This window comes from Enhydra lutris, unplaced genomic scaffold (assembly GCF_002288905.1).
Source record: "Enhydra lutris kenyoni isolate GAN:26980312 unplaced genomic scaffold, ASM228890v2 scaffoldscaffold21, whole genome shotgun sequence".
Taxonomy (NCBI): Eukaryota; Metazoa; Chordata; class Mammalia; order Carnivora; family Mustelidae; genus Enhydra; species Enhydra lutris.
Genome location: NW_019154105.1, coordinates 48,136,227 through 48,151,555, shown reverse-complemented (window position 1 = coordinate 48,151,555; position 15,329 = coordinate 48,136,227).

Below are 15,329 nucleotides of genomic sequence, written 5' to 3'. Positions count from 1 at the left end.
AATCAAAGTTATTATGGTTTTATCTTACTGCAAGCCTTTTTAATTACTCACAGGCTGCATTATTCTCTCTATATAGCCTTCTCTTCAGATCTGCTCCAGTCACTAGCTTCTCCTGTAAGCTAACCCTGCCTCACACTTTAAATCTGTTTCAGTGATCAAGGGCAGAATTGTGGCCTTATCTTTCTTTGTTTTAACTGTTTACTAGCTTCTCCTTGCAAACTTGCTTATTTCCGAGTAGTATTTATTCTTCTATGTTGTGTCACGGAAGTAGTCTTTACACAGTGCTTTTTGTTCGGAGTGTGGAAATATTTTCAGTGCCGCTTTCCTTTGAATGGGCCACAAGTTTCCTCCTCTTCCCAGATTTGGTATTTAGTTATGAAACTGTGTTAAATTAACTGGTAACAGATGAGATATTTTGGAAGAACAAACAATTCCTTACCTACCTTTGCAGCTCAAATTAATTTTTCAAGTTTATGGCTTTATTAAAAATGAACTTCGCTTTTTTACTATTTATACCTTATTTTGGCTCGTTGTTTCTTTTAATAAGATGATTTTGAAATATTAGACTGTAAAGCCTTTTCCTGCTTGTTTTTTGTTTGTTTGAAAAGTCCAAGAATGTACTTAAACAGGCATTTCCCTTGCTGTTTTATGCCATTATGCATACCACAAACTAAAGACTGAAATGATTTGTCTGTTGTAGCTTCTTTTTTATCAGTAGTTCTTTTGTCAGCTGCTTTAAAAAAAAATCTTCGTGGATTTGTGAATCATTCAGTGTGTAATTTATAGGAGCCTTGTCCTCTGTTTATAGAAGAACTCAGCCCCTCCTCCAATGGCATTATTAGAGATGCTGGTCCTTTTCCACATAATGACTCTCTTAGAAACGTGAACGCTTCAGTTAAAGTAGAGAACTGTCGAGTTTGGGGTTTTGTTTTTGTTTTTGTTTTTTGATTCTGTTTTAGAAGCGTGTCTTCTGCTCTCATGAGCTATGCAATTTCTAAAAATATGCTAGAAACTGAGTCTGTGATCTGGTATGTTTTCATTATTTCCATTGAATTGATTACATAGATTGGGAAGGCAAGTTAAAGACTTTTAAATGTAGAATGCCCTTTTGATTTTGGATGATTTCAGAATTGAACACTAGGATAATATTTAACCTGCTGCTGACTTTTCTTCAACTGTGGCAACTAAAGGCATCCTCATTTATATGTTAGTGAAATATTTATCACTCTTCTGCACAGACTTATTTGCGATCATAACTGGTTAGTTTTTGTGTGTTTTTTTTAACAAAACTGGTACCATCTGTGCCCTCACAGAATATTCCCAATGCAGTTTCTGAGAACTAAGCTTCGTCATGTTTAACCAGATAATCCATGGGGGGAGGGGTTCCTTTTTTAAACAAAATGCTCTTCAATTATTAACCAAGTTACTTACTTCTGATTTCAAAAGCAGCTGTGTTTTCTGATGAGTACTGAACAAATGTGTGTATTTTCTGTGCCAGACTTTTGACTTTGTTTTCAAGCACTGTAATGTGGGATGAATGATTAGAAACAATAATATATTAGGGTTTCTATTTAACCCTTTCAGGACTGAACTGTATCTCCTTTTATTAATTTTTCCCTGTGTTGTGATAAATGTTTGCCAGCATTCAGTACTGTGTTGGTCCACATGTAGGTTTATATGCTCATTTTTAGCTTATTTCTTGTACCTTGCAGCATGCTCTACACATTCAGTCCTTAAGGGGTTTATTTTACAAACTGTGCGCCTGTAAGGTTTATTAGCAATAAGATAGAAAATTGAGCAAGTTTATACCATAATTTTGTAGAAAAAGGAATCTGCTCAGTTCCATATTTCATCCATGAGAAACCTGCAATACAGCAGTTTCAAGGAATAAATAAAAAGGAAATGTAAACCATTGTAAAAGTCTTCTGTCGAATGTGCCTGATGCATGTATGACCTCTTGATTTCAGAACACTTCATATACAATTAAATTACATATCACAATTTGTGTATTAAAAATCTAGCTTGCTATCTGCATCATATCAGACTGATAGCGATCTGACCTTCCTTTTCAGTGTTTTTAACTATGTCAGGCTTCTGAGAGAGAGTTTCAGGGCTTTTCCTCCTGTAAATAAGGAAGGGGGCCCAAGAGGAATATCTCCCAGTTCAGGAATGTATCAAGCTATATCAACTGAAGGATAATGGGATTTGCAACTGTTTGCTTGCTCTCAACAAGATTAAAAAGTGTTATTTTAGCAACAGCTTGCTTTCCACTATAAAGTTATTTGATTTGCCATATAGAAGAACATAGAGTGATGATTTATGCTTTTTTAAAAAACATTTTATTTATTTATTTGACAAAGATCACAAGTAGGTAGAGAGGCAGAGAGAGAGAGAAGCAGGCTCCCCGCTGAGTGGAGAGCCCAATGCTGGGATCAATCCCAGGACCCTGAGATCATGACCTAAGCCAAAGGCAGAGGCTTAACCCACTGAGCCACCCAGGCGCCCCTGATTTAAGCTTTTTAGTGGGGGCTCCTAATCAGAGAGAGCATTCTTTAATAGGGAAACAAAGTAAAAGGGGGATGTTACATGTTTTTTATATCACAGCAAGTTCTTTATCTGACTTCTCTCAAAAGAAAAAAATACGTTACCAGAATTTTACTAAAGATCTCTTTCTCTAAAATTAGTGATTGTTTTAAATAAGAGACAATTTAGTTGGAAGCTTTTAAAGGTGGAGATTGATAGTGATTACTTGATGTAGAATTTAGAAGAGAGTAATAAGCTTATATTCCTTGCTATAAATAGTATGTGAGCCCTTTCTAAGCAATTTTACCGAAGATCCATTAAGTCTATTTTCTTCTTCTTGTCACTGAACCCCTAGGTGATTGCCATTTACAAAGATGGAGAGGGCAAGCTACATCAGGTTCTGGTGATACATGATCACAGAAGGGAGTCTTCTTTAAAAAAAAAAAAAAAAAAAAAAAACTAGAAAGATAGACTAAGAAGAAACCCTAAAAAAAGTTTAGTGCTAGGAAATCATGAGGGAGATGGATGAAGCTGAGGTATGTAAAGAAGTGACTCATCTTGACCTAAGGGTTAGAGCCTAAACTGTGAGGCCAAATTCCTGGAAGAATGGACAGTCAGTCGTGCACACAGTTCTTTGTGTTCAGGATAGAGTCGTTTATGTGCCTGGCACAGAGCTAGTCAATAAATAGTTGAATTAAAGGTGTTACACTCACTATGTAGAAATCATGACTTATCTTGTTCACTAAAAAGGCAGATAAATATCCTCTAATACATAAAAGGGAGAAGGTTTTGACTACCAGAACTGTTTGGACCAAACATAGATATAACTTTTGGAATTTACAGTATGTTTTGCTTTTTGGCACTTTATACTGTGGTATCCTATGAAAAAATGTTTAAAGGTAAGAATGAAGTTGAGATCTGTATCAAGTTCTTTCTGGCATGATTGTAGTCCTTGATTTTTCATCTCTTAAATTCTGCCACCTTACTTACTCATACAGATGTGTAGGTCAGTCATTTCTGGCACCATTATCTGCTTGACAATTTCTACTGGACAGAGTAGGGTCACTAGTAGTTATTTAAATCCCGAACTTTCCATCTGGAAGCACCCCTGCCTTCATCATATAAAGGAGTAAAGAGGTGGTAAGTAGGTGGTTTCCACAGAGGACTCCGGAGAGGTCCTTGACAGCTGTTCCTTTTACCTAGAACTAACTTCTCTTCTTGCAAGCTTCCTCTCTTCGCTGTTATTCCCACCACACAACACGAAGTAATGATAACTAAGTTCTTAATATGGCATTCAGATATTTAGATGATATGAAAAGTTTTGGGGAAAAATAATCGTGACTCCGAGGACAGTGAGTGTTGTTGTCATCACTAAATGTCCTAGAGAGTTCATGAGCTTGAGAATTTGCTGGTAGATTCCAGAGGTGCAAATGGTGTGATTTGGGGGAAGAACTTGAGCTGAAGGATAATGGGACTTGCAGCTGTTCGCTTAGAAACACGAATGTGTCCATCCCTAGTTCTGGATATTGCCAGAAGTTAGACTTTGCTAAGACAAGTGGGAATGTTTAAATGGCCAGTAACAGTCTAGGCTCTGAGCTCAGTCAGGGTGTGGCCATTTCTGAAAATTTCCACTAAGGACTTGTCTTAGTCTGCTCAGGATGCCGTAAGAAAATACCAAGGATTGGGTGGTTTAAACAACAGGAATTGATTTTCTCCACATTCTGGAGGCTGGAAGTCAGATCAGGGTGCCAGCACGGTCAGGTTCAGATGACAACTCTAATGGCTTGCATCCAGCACCCTCACAGTAGCTCCTAGGGGAGAGAGACCTTATGTCTTCCGAAGGCCACAGTCCTATCTGATTAGGGCCTCACCCTTAGGACCTCATTTAATCTTAATTACCTACCAAGGGCTCTATCTCCAGCTGGATTTATTGGGAGTTAGGCCTTCAACATGAATGGATGGGTGGAGGCGGGGTCACGATACAGCCCATAGCAGGTTCATCCTAAAAACCTGGGTTACAGTTTAAATGACATACTGGATGTCTGTCTAGATGACGGTGTTTGGGTTTACAGCATCTCAAGTCCTGGTTGGGGTTTCTCAATAGCTAAGATGGTGAATGGACTGGGAGAAGTCACTTTGGCCACTTGTAAACTGTTTGATGGCCACTATGTAATCCTCACCACAACCCCGTGAGCGCATACCTGTTTTAGAGATGAAGAGAACGACCTGGATCCTGCTCCCAAGGATCCTGCTCCACACTAGACTTCCCAAGCCCCAGTTACCAAAAGATCGAGGGATTCAGGTTACTAGGGAGTGGTTCCGTGACAAGTTCTGTCTTAACGAACTTTATAGGGAACAGCTGTTCTCTATTTCAATCCTCAGACTTTGTAGTTGAGAAAAACAGCCCTAGAGAAGTTGAAAAAAATCCAAACGTAGTTCTAGGTTGAAAGTGCTTCATAAACTCAAAAGTGCTATTCAGTTGCTAGGTGTTTTATTGTTATTACTATTATTATGTTAATATCTCCTGGCTGACCTCTTGGCTAGTCCCCCTATCCAAGCCTTACATGTAAATAATGTGCTGAATTTCTTGACCCTAGAGAGAATGAGCTTGTACACTCCAAAACCTTTTCCAACTTCCAGGTGAAGATAATGGGTCTTCATGTCTAACAGGTTTAGTAGTCAATTCTAACTTCACATGTTTCTGGACCTACTGCGTTGGCATGAGGAAGACCAGCGCTGAGACCAGGGCATGAATAGCGTGACCTGAGGGATTGGTGCTCAAATCATCAACACCGTTCTGTCAGTGACTTGTCTGGGTGGTTGATTCTGCAGCTCTCCAATATTCCTTTGTCCCATGGTAAGTGGGGGGGAAGTGACACATAGTTATTAGGAGGGGCACAAATGAAAAGCCCTTAGCTGTGGTCCTGGCTCTCTTTAGCCTCAAAGCGCAGAAACCTGCTTTGGTTGTCCTCAGTTAGGTTCAGGAGTCCATTTGGCTTGGGACTTTCAGGATCAGTGTGAGTTTAGTCCTCAAGCCCGGTTGTTTATTCATCCAAGAAAACAGAGATGTAACTCTTGCATTGAATACCTCAAAGTTTTAAAAATGCACACCTTCACTGTGATAGCCATTATTTGAATTAAAATAGTTTTTAAAGTCAGAAGCTAAGACTGGTTACTAGGGAAAGGGGGTTTTGTAAGAAAAGCGGAAGCCCACAGGATTGAAGGGACCCCTGAGTCATGCTTAGATTTAGAAGTCCTGTGGGCTAAGGAGCCTGCCTCATCAGAGGGGTCTGCACTCTGGGAGCCATTGCCCCTGTGCACTCCCTGTCTCAACCGTTTTGCCGTTTTGCAGGTAACAGCAACTGGTCATGTGAGGCTAGGTCACAGGCACTCGCTGTGCATTTACAAGAGAGGTCAGTTAAGAGAAATCTCTAGAGGCTCTTTGGTTCCTGTGATGAGTCCTGGACTGACCATCAGTAGGGAAAGAGATAGTTACCCCAAAGGAAGTTTCTAGGATGGGGGAAGAGCTAGGCAATCACTCTAGAGGGCTACAAACAATACATTCTGTAATTAAATGTATTAAGTGTATTCTCTCTGCTATTGGCTTTACATGAGAACATTTCTTATCCCTCCAATTCCTATGAGCCAATTTAATAGGCAGTTTTGAGAAGGATGCTCAGATGGTGAGCCACATTAGGAAAAGCATCTCCTCTGGCCTTTTAGCCTTCTTTTATAAAGCTCCTTCCACAGGATGGGCTCTTGGGAACTGTGGTGGGTTTTTTTGTTGTTTTTTTTTTAACCCCCGTGGTAACTGGTAGACTCAGGACCACTGAAGGAACTTCTTGGCTTCTGCAGATGGTTGTGCAGGAAGCAAAGGGGAGATCACGGGGGCCTTGTTTTGACATAGGAACTATCATGCAAAATGACTGGTTTATGGGGAACGTGAAGCAGACACCCAAAGAGAACCGGGAGCAGTCCCAATTCACCCCTCACTGAGACTTAACTAGTTCCTGCTCTTCAGTTCCTAGAGGTAACCCATTATCCTTACCATTTCATTTCCCTTCAGCGCTTGACTTAACCTGAATAGGCTCTTATTCTAATTGGTGTCCTGATGGGTAGGTCTTGCTGTTGTTACCTTAATTTTAATGATGAAGAAATTAAGAAAGAGAAAGGCAAGGGTCATTTGCAGGGTTCCACAACTTTAAGTGGCAAAGCTGAGATTCAAACCCAGGCCCACCCGCCCTGGGTAATTGTTTGGGGTAGATAAGGACTTGGGGGCACTATTAAGACATCTCAAAAGAGCAGAGAGAAGGTAGCATTTGAACAGAGCCTCAGAGAGCGAGGCGTTCAAGATTTCAACAGGTAAGAAGTGCTGGGGTTCGGACTAATGGAAGCCAAGGAGCTGGGAGAGTCTGGGTGTGCGGGGTCAAGGGCAAGTTCTTCAGTGTCATGGGGCCAGGGGTTCTAGTGGGGCGTGGGAGTTGGTTGTTACATAGTATTCTATAAATATGACAGGTTACCTGGGTCAGATGGGTAGACTCTCCAGCCATGCCTGTTAGGGGAAAAACATTTTCTGAGCCTTCTGTCTTTCCTTGTAGAATGGAGTGACCCTCCATTAGTACCTGTTCGTATTCTTGGCCTCTGCCCCTCACTCAGTATTAATAACTTTGTGGAATTCGCTAATTTTGCTGTTGCAGATGCAACAAATGAAAGATCTCACATGGAGCTTTCCTTATAGCAGAGAGGGGCTAGATGTGGGTACGAAGCTTGTTTATTTACATGCGCACATGTATTTTCCTAATAAGGGCTCAGCCTGAAAACATCACTCATCTAGAGGGCAGAGATCATGGACTCTGACCATCGCAACAGCCCGGCAGCGACCTGGGGTGTAGGTGGGTGAAGATTACTGTTGTATCCGAGAGGTGCTGAGTGGGTTATGTTCGGTGTGAGGATCTTCCATCAGCAGGCCGGCCGTGACTCCAGATTCCCATCTGCCCACTTTCCAGAGAGAGAAAGAGTCCCTCCTGAGCAGAGAGCCAACCTAGCTGGAGGGATGAGGCCAGGGCTGAGGACTAGGTGAAGACTGGGGGGACTCTGGGGCAGCTCTGCAGGTGGACCCAGGAAGCCCAAACAGCAGCTGGCCTGCCACCCCTACTGGTTTGATTTGGGAGTGACCTCTCCCCTACACGGAGTGCAGTGCAGTCAGGAGAAAGGAGATGCTGTTTGCAAGATTCGGAAGATGGAAGATGGAGTGGGGGGAGGGGGAGGTCCAGAGTAAATTTTAGGTATGTTAATTTTGAGATGACTATTAGGCCTCACAATAAAATGTCAAGTGAGCTGTTAGGTGTTCAGGTCTGGAGTTCTAGGGGCAGTCTGTGCTAGAGATACACATTTGGGAGGCCCTCCCCGGTGGATGGTATTTAATGCCATGGCCTGATGGGATCACCGAGGGAGGGTAACAGGTAATCCTGAGATCCTGCATTTCTAACAGACTCCCAGGTGACTCTGGTGTTGCTGTCTGGAGACCCCACTTTGAGTATCGAGGGCCTCCTCTATCTCCAGACAGAAATGGGAATGATTCACAGTATGAGTAAAGTGCATCTTTACTCCATAAAAGGGCTTGTGTTTAACATCAGTATTTTCCAAGTCACTATGAACTCACTAATAATGGTTTTAGAAGAAGTGCTATTGTTTTGTGTTTTTTTTTTTTTAATTGAACTCAACTCCAAGATCAAGAGTCCCACGCTTTACTGAGCCAGCCAGGTGCTCCAAGCCTTACTGTTTTTTAAGCAGAGTTAAAATTTCTCTTTATACTCGAGAAGGCCTCAATACCGAACCGCAAATGGGCTAGGCAGATGCTTCTTATAGGGCCGACCATGTGGCCTGTCTAAAAATGGAAAGGTTCACATGCAGTTTATGGTCGAGATACACAGGAGCTGACCTGACAATGTGTCAGAAACCACAGAGCCTTGTAGCATCTAAGAAGTCGGCGTACCCAGAAGTAAGAGGAACATTGAACAACTTCTGCATTTAAAGTAGCTTTGGTTTGAAAAAAAAAAAAAACACCCAAACCCCTCATTTTAAAGCTCCCTTACTTATGAGCAATTCTGCAAGTTCAGAGAGACTGAATTATGACAAAAACCTTCACGAGTGGCATCTTCACTCAAAGCAGCCAAACTGCCCTGCAGAGACACTTTTCTGTGGCCTGGCTCTCGAAAGGCCATGTTTTCTTCCCCTCCCTGTGATCTTAGATCTAAATGACATCGACGGTATCCAAGTTCCCTCCAGGAAAGAAGATTGTAGATGCAAGGTAAGCAGAGAGGGGGCAGGAGGGAAGGTCCAGAACCATCACTAGCCCAAAGGTAGACACACACACATTACCATCCAACGCCACTAGCACCCTCTGAATATGTGTTAACAACGCCCGGGGTCTCTTTGGAATGTGATGTCTAACATTTTCTGTCCTGTGATTTGAACCCTGGCTGAGTGTCAAGAGCAGAGCTTCGGGCACAGATCTGGAGTCTGGCTCTCCATGGACAGGAAGAGAAAGACTTGACCACAGGCACTGGAGCCCAGGGCATACTGGTACCATGCTTTTGTATGTTTCCCTTTCCAACCTGTGCAGCAAAAGTGGAGATACTTAAAAAGACCAAAGCCTGCACGTTAAAACTTATGAGCACTTTGTTTTCTGAGCTGTTGAAGAAAAATATTTGCAAACCCACCTTTTTTGAGCAAGGTGGAAGGTGCTTTATTATAGTGTTGCTTTAAGACTTTGGGCATCCTTTTCCTGACTTCCTTGCCACAGGGGATGATTCTCTCATTTCTGAAACCCTCTTTTACTTGGCTTCCAAGACACCAAGCTTTCTGGCAATTCTGTCGGTCTGCGTCGCTAGCTCCTTCTCATCTCCCCAGCCTGCAAACCTGGGACAGCCCCAGTGCAAAGTCCTGTCCCCTCCTCTTCACCGACTACACCCTCCCCACAGTGACCTGTCCCCATCCCATGTCTAGAGGGAGATGACCACCCACATCCTCTTTCTCACCCAAACTTTTGCCTGCCCTCCAGAATTGTACATATAACTGCTTACTTGATCTCTGAAGGCTAACCCTTCCCCCTTCCCTCCTCCCCCCACCTTCCCCAGTCCCAACCTCTCCCCCTTCCCCAGCCCATCTTCCCCTTTGGGTAAACAGTGCATCCATTCTTCCAATGGCTTAGGGAGGAAACTTGAAGTCAGTCTTGATTCATTTCTTCCTCTCACATCCCACATGTGGTCCATCAGTAAAGCTAATCAACAACTCCTTCAAAATATATTCAAACTCTGACCATCTCTCATCTCCTCTACCACCACCGCTGTAAGCCAAGCCACCATTGGCTGTCACGTGGGTTATTACAGTCACTTTCTAACTGCTCCTTCTGCCCGCCCTGCGCCACCCCCCACCCCAGGCCCCCTTAAGAGGAATTCTTTGAAAATGTGTCCTTCTGCCGCTTAAAGCGGTCCATTGACTTCCCATCTTGCTCATTGTAAAATCCAAAGTTCTCCTCATGACGGTCACCGGCCTTGCTACTGTTGGTGGTCATCTTTCACCCTCTCCCTTGGCCCACCATATTCCAGACACACTGACTTCTTTAGTCTTTCCCAGATCTCACCAAACGTGCTCTCACCTCAGGGCCTTTGCATTGGTGGTTTCCAGGTCTCAAAGAGTACCCACTATTTTTGCCACAACCATCTTTGCCATGGACACCTCTGCTGCATAACTAATTAGCCATAAGGCAATTTTGCCATAAATTAATAAAAAACAATAACTCGTTGACTCTTTGGTTTGACAGTTTAGTCTCATTTCCCCATTGATGCAGCACTCCCATTTTAATATTATATAAATCTTAGCCCTCATAATGGTCTGTCTATACAGTGGCACAGTTCTGAACCCAGATTTCCTAGAGAACTTTGGGACATATGCCAAGAACAAAACAGTGTAGAGAGCTTTCAGAATGCAGTACAAAGTGCATCCTAGTATTTAACAACTGATATTTCTCTTAATGAAAGAAGAAATTTTAGTGAAAAAAAAAAGGACAATACTGTACAAGGAGATCAATCACCAAAAAAATGTAATACTAGTAACGAAAGACTCTGAAGACAAGTGCTTAGGTAGAATCCACAAGCTATAAGCCATTGTTTGCACATTGCTATGAATCTACACACATTTCAAATATACTAAAATATTTTGTGTTTTGCAATAAAGTTTTTAACTCTATTACTCATTTTTCATGTTTCATTATGTTCTTTTTAATGAATGTCCCTCTCTGATTTTTCATGGTTTTATCTTTTATGGCAAAATTGCCTTATGGCCAATTAGTTATGTGGCAAACATGCTTAACAGTGAAATTATCAAGAACCATCTGGAACATTCTTCTGATGTCCCCAAGATCTATGCCCTTGCTTCCTGCAGGTTACCATCTTTATATACCTTATGCAAAATTGTACTTCTACTCCCTTTGCTCTCTGTACCCTTGACTTGCTTTTTATTCACCATGCTTATCACCACCTGACACTTTGTGTATTTACTCATCAACTTGTTTATTTATGCCTGAGAACCAGCATGAGAATTCGTTGAGACCAGGAGCTTTGTTTTGTTCCTTGCTGTGTCCCCAGGCCCTGGCACAGTGCCTAGCCCATAGTAGGTGCTCAGTAAATATTTGCTGAACAGATGACTGTTCTTAGTCACACGTTTGGGTGATGTGCCCAGTCTATCTTGAAAACCCAGGCTTAAGCTTTAATCCAGAAGCTTGGTAAAGAATGACTTACTCAGGAAGTCTAGAGGTGACAAGAACTCCTCTCGACCAAAGACACAATGCAGAGACAAGAATATCAACAGTAGGAATGAAGGGATTCTTGGCAGCCAAGAATATGGGATGGTAAAAAATCAATTTAGTGTCTTGGGTTTTGGGGTTCTTTTTTTCAATGAAATTTCCATTATTAGATAAAAGGAAGTGGGTAGGATTTATGAACTTTAGTGCTTTGGTACAGTTTTCTATGGTGTTTGTTCTTTGAAATTTTATTCCCCTCTATTGTCTCTGTTCTCTCTTTCCACAATTCCTACCAGTCAGACAACCTTCCCAACCCTACCACCCCAATGGATTCTTTAATTTTCTTGTCTTTTATTCTTTTTTTAAATTTCTTTGTCTTTTTATTCCATTTTCAGAGAGATCCCTCTATTTTTTTTTTGCCTCCTTTTTTTTTTTTTTTTTTTTTTTTTTTCCCCCCCCCCCCCCCCCCCCCCCCTTTTTTTTTTTTTTTTTTTCCATTTTCTAAAGTTCTTTCTTGTTTTTTCATAATATCCTGTTCTTATTTCATTTGAAGGATACAATATATATTTTTTAATCTCTCTGAAGTATTTATCATAAGATTCATTTTAAGAGAGTTTCTGATTCAGGTGGCTTGGGTTGAGCCCAAGAAATTGCACTTCTAATGGGTTTCTAGGTGATGCTGATACTGATCCAGGGACCCCACATTGGGAACCAAGGGTCAAGAACTATCCGCCCACATCTGTCTTTCCTTTGTAATTTTTTCCTCAGTTGCAATTTGTTATCAAAAGATAAAGGAAGGGAGGGAAGGTGGGAGGGAGGGAGGGAAAGAGGGTAGGGAGGGAGGGAGGGAAGGAAATTGGGTAAAGGAGGGGCTTGGAATGCAGCTGAGAAGCTCAGAGGCCAAGATAGAAGCGTTCTTTCTTCCAAAGTCAGCTTTGATTAACTCAAATCTGTAGTTGAAAGAGCATGAACGTGGGGGCGGGGGCTGGGTGGCTCAGTCCTTAAGCGTTAAGCGTCTGCCTTTGTCTCAGGTCATGATCTCAGGGTCCTGGGATGGAGACCCACATCAGGCTCCTTGTTCAGCAGGAAGCCTGCTTCTCCCTCTCCCAGTCTCCCTGCTCTCTCTCTAGCTGTGTCTCTCTCTGTCAAATAAATAAAGTCGTTAAAAAAAAAAAAAAGAGCATGAACGTGAATTCAGGAGATAAGTGCGTCAGTCTCAGTCTCTCAGGAACACAACGCCTGGCCACAGGAAGTTCCCCTAAAAGCTCTGGCCTCTGTCTCCTCATCTGTAATGTGGGGGGTTGCCATAGATGGTCACGAAGGTGCAGATTCCATGGCCTGACTCTCTTCAAAAGCTGGAAGTCTATTACCAGGGAACAGACGTCGGTACTACTTGCTGAGTACCCATATGCCACAAACCGAGCTAACCGCTCTACACCGCTGAGCTTGTGTTAAAACGCTCCACAATTATTCCCATTTCATGGAGGAGGCAGCTGAGGCTCAGAGCGACTAACTGGTGCGAGAGCATATTGTCAGTTATGTCAGAGCTGGGGAAGGCCGCTCCACACAGAAGAGGCCATTGTGCCTTTGGGGCACAGACTTGGGCTCAGGGTCAGGTTCCGTGTCTCTCCTGGCTTGCGGTCTCGGACACCTCGCTTTCCTTCTGTAAGCCTCAGCCCTCTCATCTCTGAAATGAGTGATGAAATCTGCCCCACAGAGGTTGTTGATAAACGTAAAAATGCAGTCGAATGGGTAAAGCGGCCATTCGTGGGACACTACATTTGAATTTGGATCAAGTGGAAACTCATCTACACTTTTATTTTTTTTTAAAGATTTTATTTATTTATTTGACAGAAATCACAAGTAGGCAGAGAAGCAGGCAGAGAGATAGAGGAGGAAGCAGGCTCCCTGCTGAGCAGAGAGCCCGATGTGGGGCTCGATCCCAGGACTCTGAGATCATGACCTGAGCTGAAGGCAGAGGCTTTAACCCACTGAGCCACCCAGGCGCCCCTCATCTACACTTTTAGGTGGAGGGCAGTCTGCTGGGCAGAGAAAAGGCAACCCCGCCTTATGCTTGAAGCCGAGGGGCTTTTCATCCCCCGAGATTTCTCAGCAGGTGGAGGAGTGGGGGCGGGACGGGGGGCGGGGCAGAGTCTCCTGCGTCTGAACAGCCACCTGCATTCTCTAGTAAGAAGGGCGAATGCTCCCTGTTCTCAGCCTCCCAGAAACCACGTTAGTCACGGTAGATTAGGCTGCACAAGATTCAGGATGCCCTCGGAGTATAACAGCGCAACTAGGAGGGAAGGAGGCGGGTTTCTCCATCCCTGCCGTGGAAACAGACCCTCTGTTAGGATTTCCAAGTCCTGCAAACACCGAGGCATCTCAACACACAGTTGGTTACAGGGGGCTTTTTAAGTGGAGAGGAATGAATCCTGGAGGGTAAGGGATGACGTGGAGCCTCCAATGACACCGTGCAGAGCAGCAACAGGCTGAGTTAGGGCTCCAGTGTAGCCAGGTCAAGGACAGAGACATTGAAGAGCCTCTGAGCCAGTGTTCCAAGCGGGAGGTGGAGACTGTGTCTGGGTTCTCGGTCCCCAGCGAGAGCTTTCTCACCTGCAGGGGAGGAGGCTGCCTTCAGGGGAGAACAGGTGGGCCACCAGCGAGCCATGTGGCCAAACAGTCCCACTGGCTCCGGGAGTCTGAGGGTCTCCTAGTCTGGGCGAGATAAGCCAGCGTTCGAGGGTCACACAGGTGTGCAGGATCTCACAGATGCCAAATGAGCAGGTTAGGACCCCAGCATCCGGGTGTTCTCACGCCTGGCAAGGACAAAGCAGGAGCAAATAATGAAAAAAACTGCAGAACAAAAAAGTTTCAAAAGCAAATGTTGACATTAAACAGAAGACTCCTTTGAACCAACTGGAGGACACGTGTAACCAAACACAGACCAGGCTGTTTGAGTTCCTGTTTTGGTGGGGGAGTCTGAGCAGATTAGCTATAAAGACTGTTCATTTATTTTTTGAGATAATGCAATTACCTTACCAGTAAGAGTTGATTATGAAATGGCATCTCGGCAGGTCTGTCTGGGGGCACCCGGCTGTGGTCCCAGGGTGGGCTGGCTGAGCAGGGCACCGCAGCCCACCCATCTCTCTGTGGCTTCCCCGGCCTGTTCCATAGTACTGAGCCAGGCACAGTGACAGAAAGAGACACTGCCACGTCTGAGCCTGGGGGCTGGTGCCTGGTTCCTGAAGAAGCAGGCCAGGGGAAATGAGACTCGGTCCTGGGGCCCTGCTCAGCCTCCTCCTCTCTAAAAACTGGTTTCTATAAATGTCCTTGATTCTGGAAGGACAGGGGTCTGGGGGCAAGGAACAGGGTAGGAAGACCAAACTGGAACTTTCCTGAAGCCAGGGCAGAGAAGAGTGGTAAGAGCTGGGGCTGGGGCTTCTGGGCACTTCTGGGCACGAGGTGGACAGAGAGAGATAGGCCATTTCCATTTTTTTTAAAAAGATTTTATTTTATTTATTTGACAGGCAGAGAGAGATCCCAAGTAGACAGAGAGGCAGGCAGAGAGGGGGGGGAAGCAGGCTATCCATGGAGAAGAGAGCCCCATGCGGGACTTGATCCCAGGACCCCAGGATCATGACCTGAGCCGAAGGCAGAGGCTTTAACCCACTGAGCCACCCAGGCACCCAGCCATTTCCATTTCTTGAAGCAGCTTATATGTTATAAAGTGATAGAACGACCCTCTAATCCCACACTCAAAGGAATGAAAGTATAGGTCTTTGCAAAGACTTGTGGATGTTTAGAGAAGTTGCATTTATAATGTCCCCAAATTAGAAACAACCCAGTTTTTCATCATCTGGTGAAAGAAGAAACAAACTAGTCTATCCAAATGGACTAGGTTGAATGGTAGCCACCCCCCCCCAAATTATACCCACGTACTAATCCTTGGAACCTGTGAATGGGACCTTTTTTAGGGTCCTTGCAGATGTAATTAAAGTAAGGA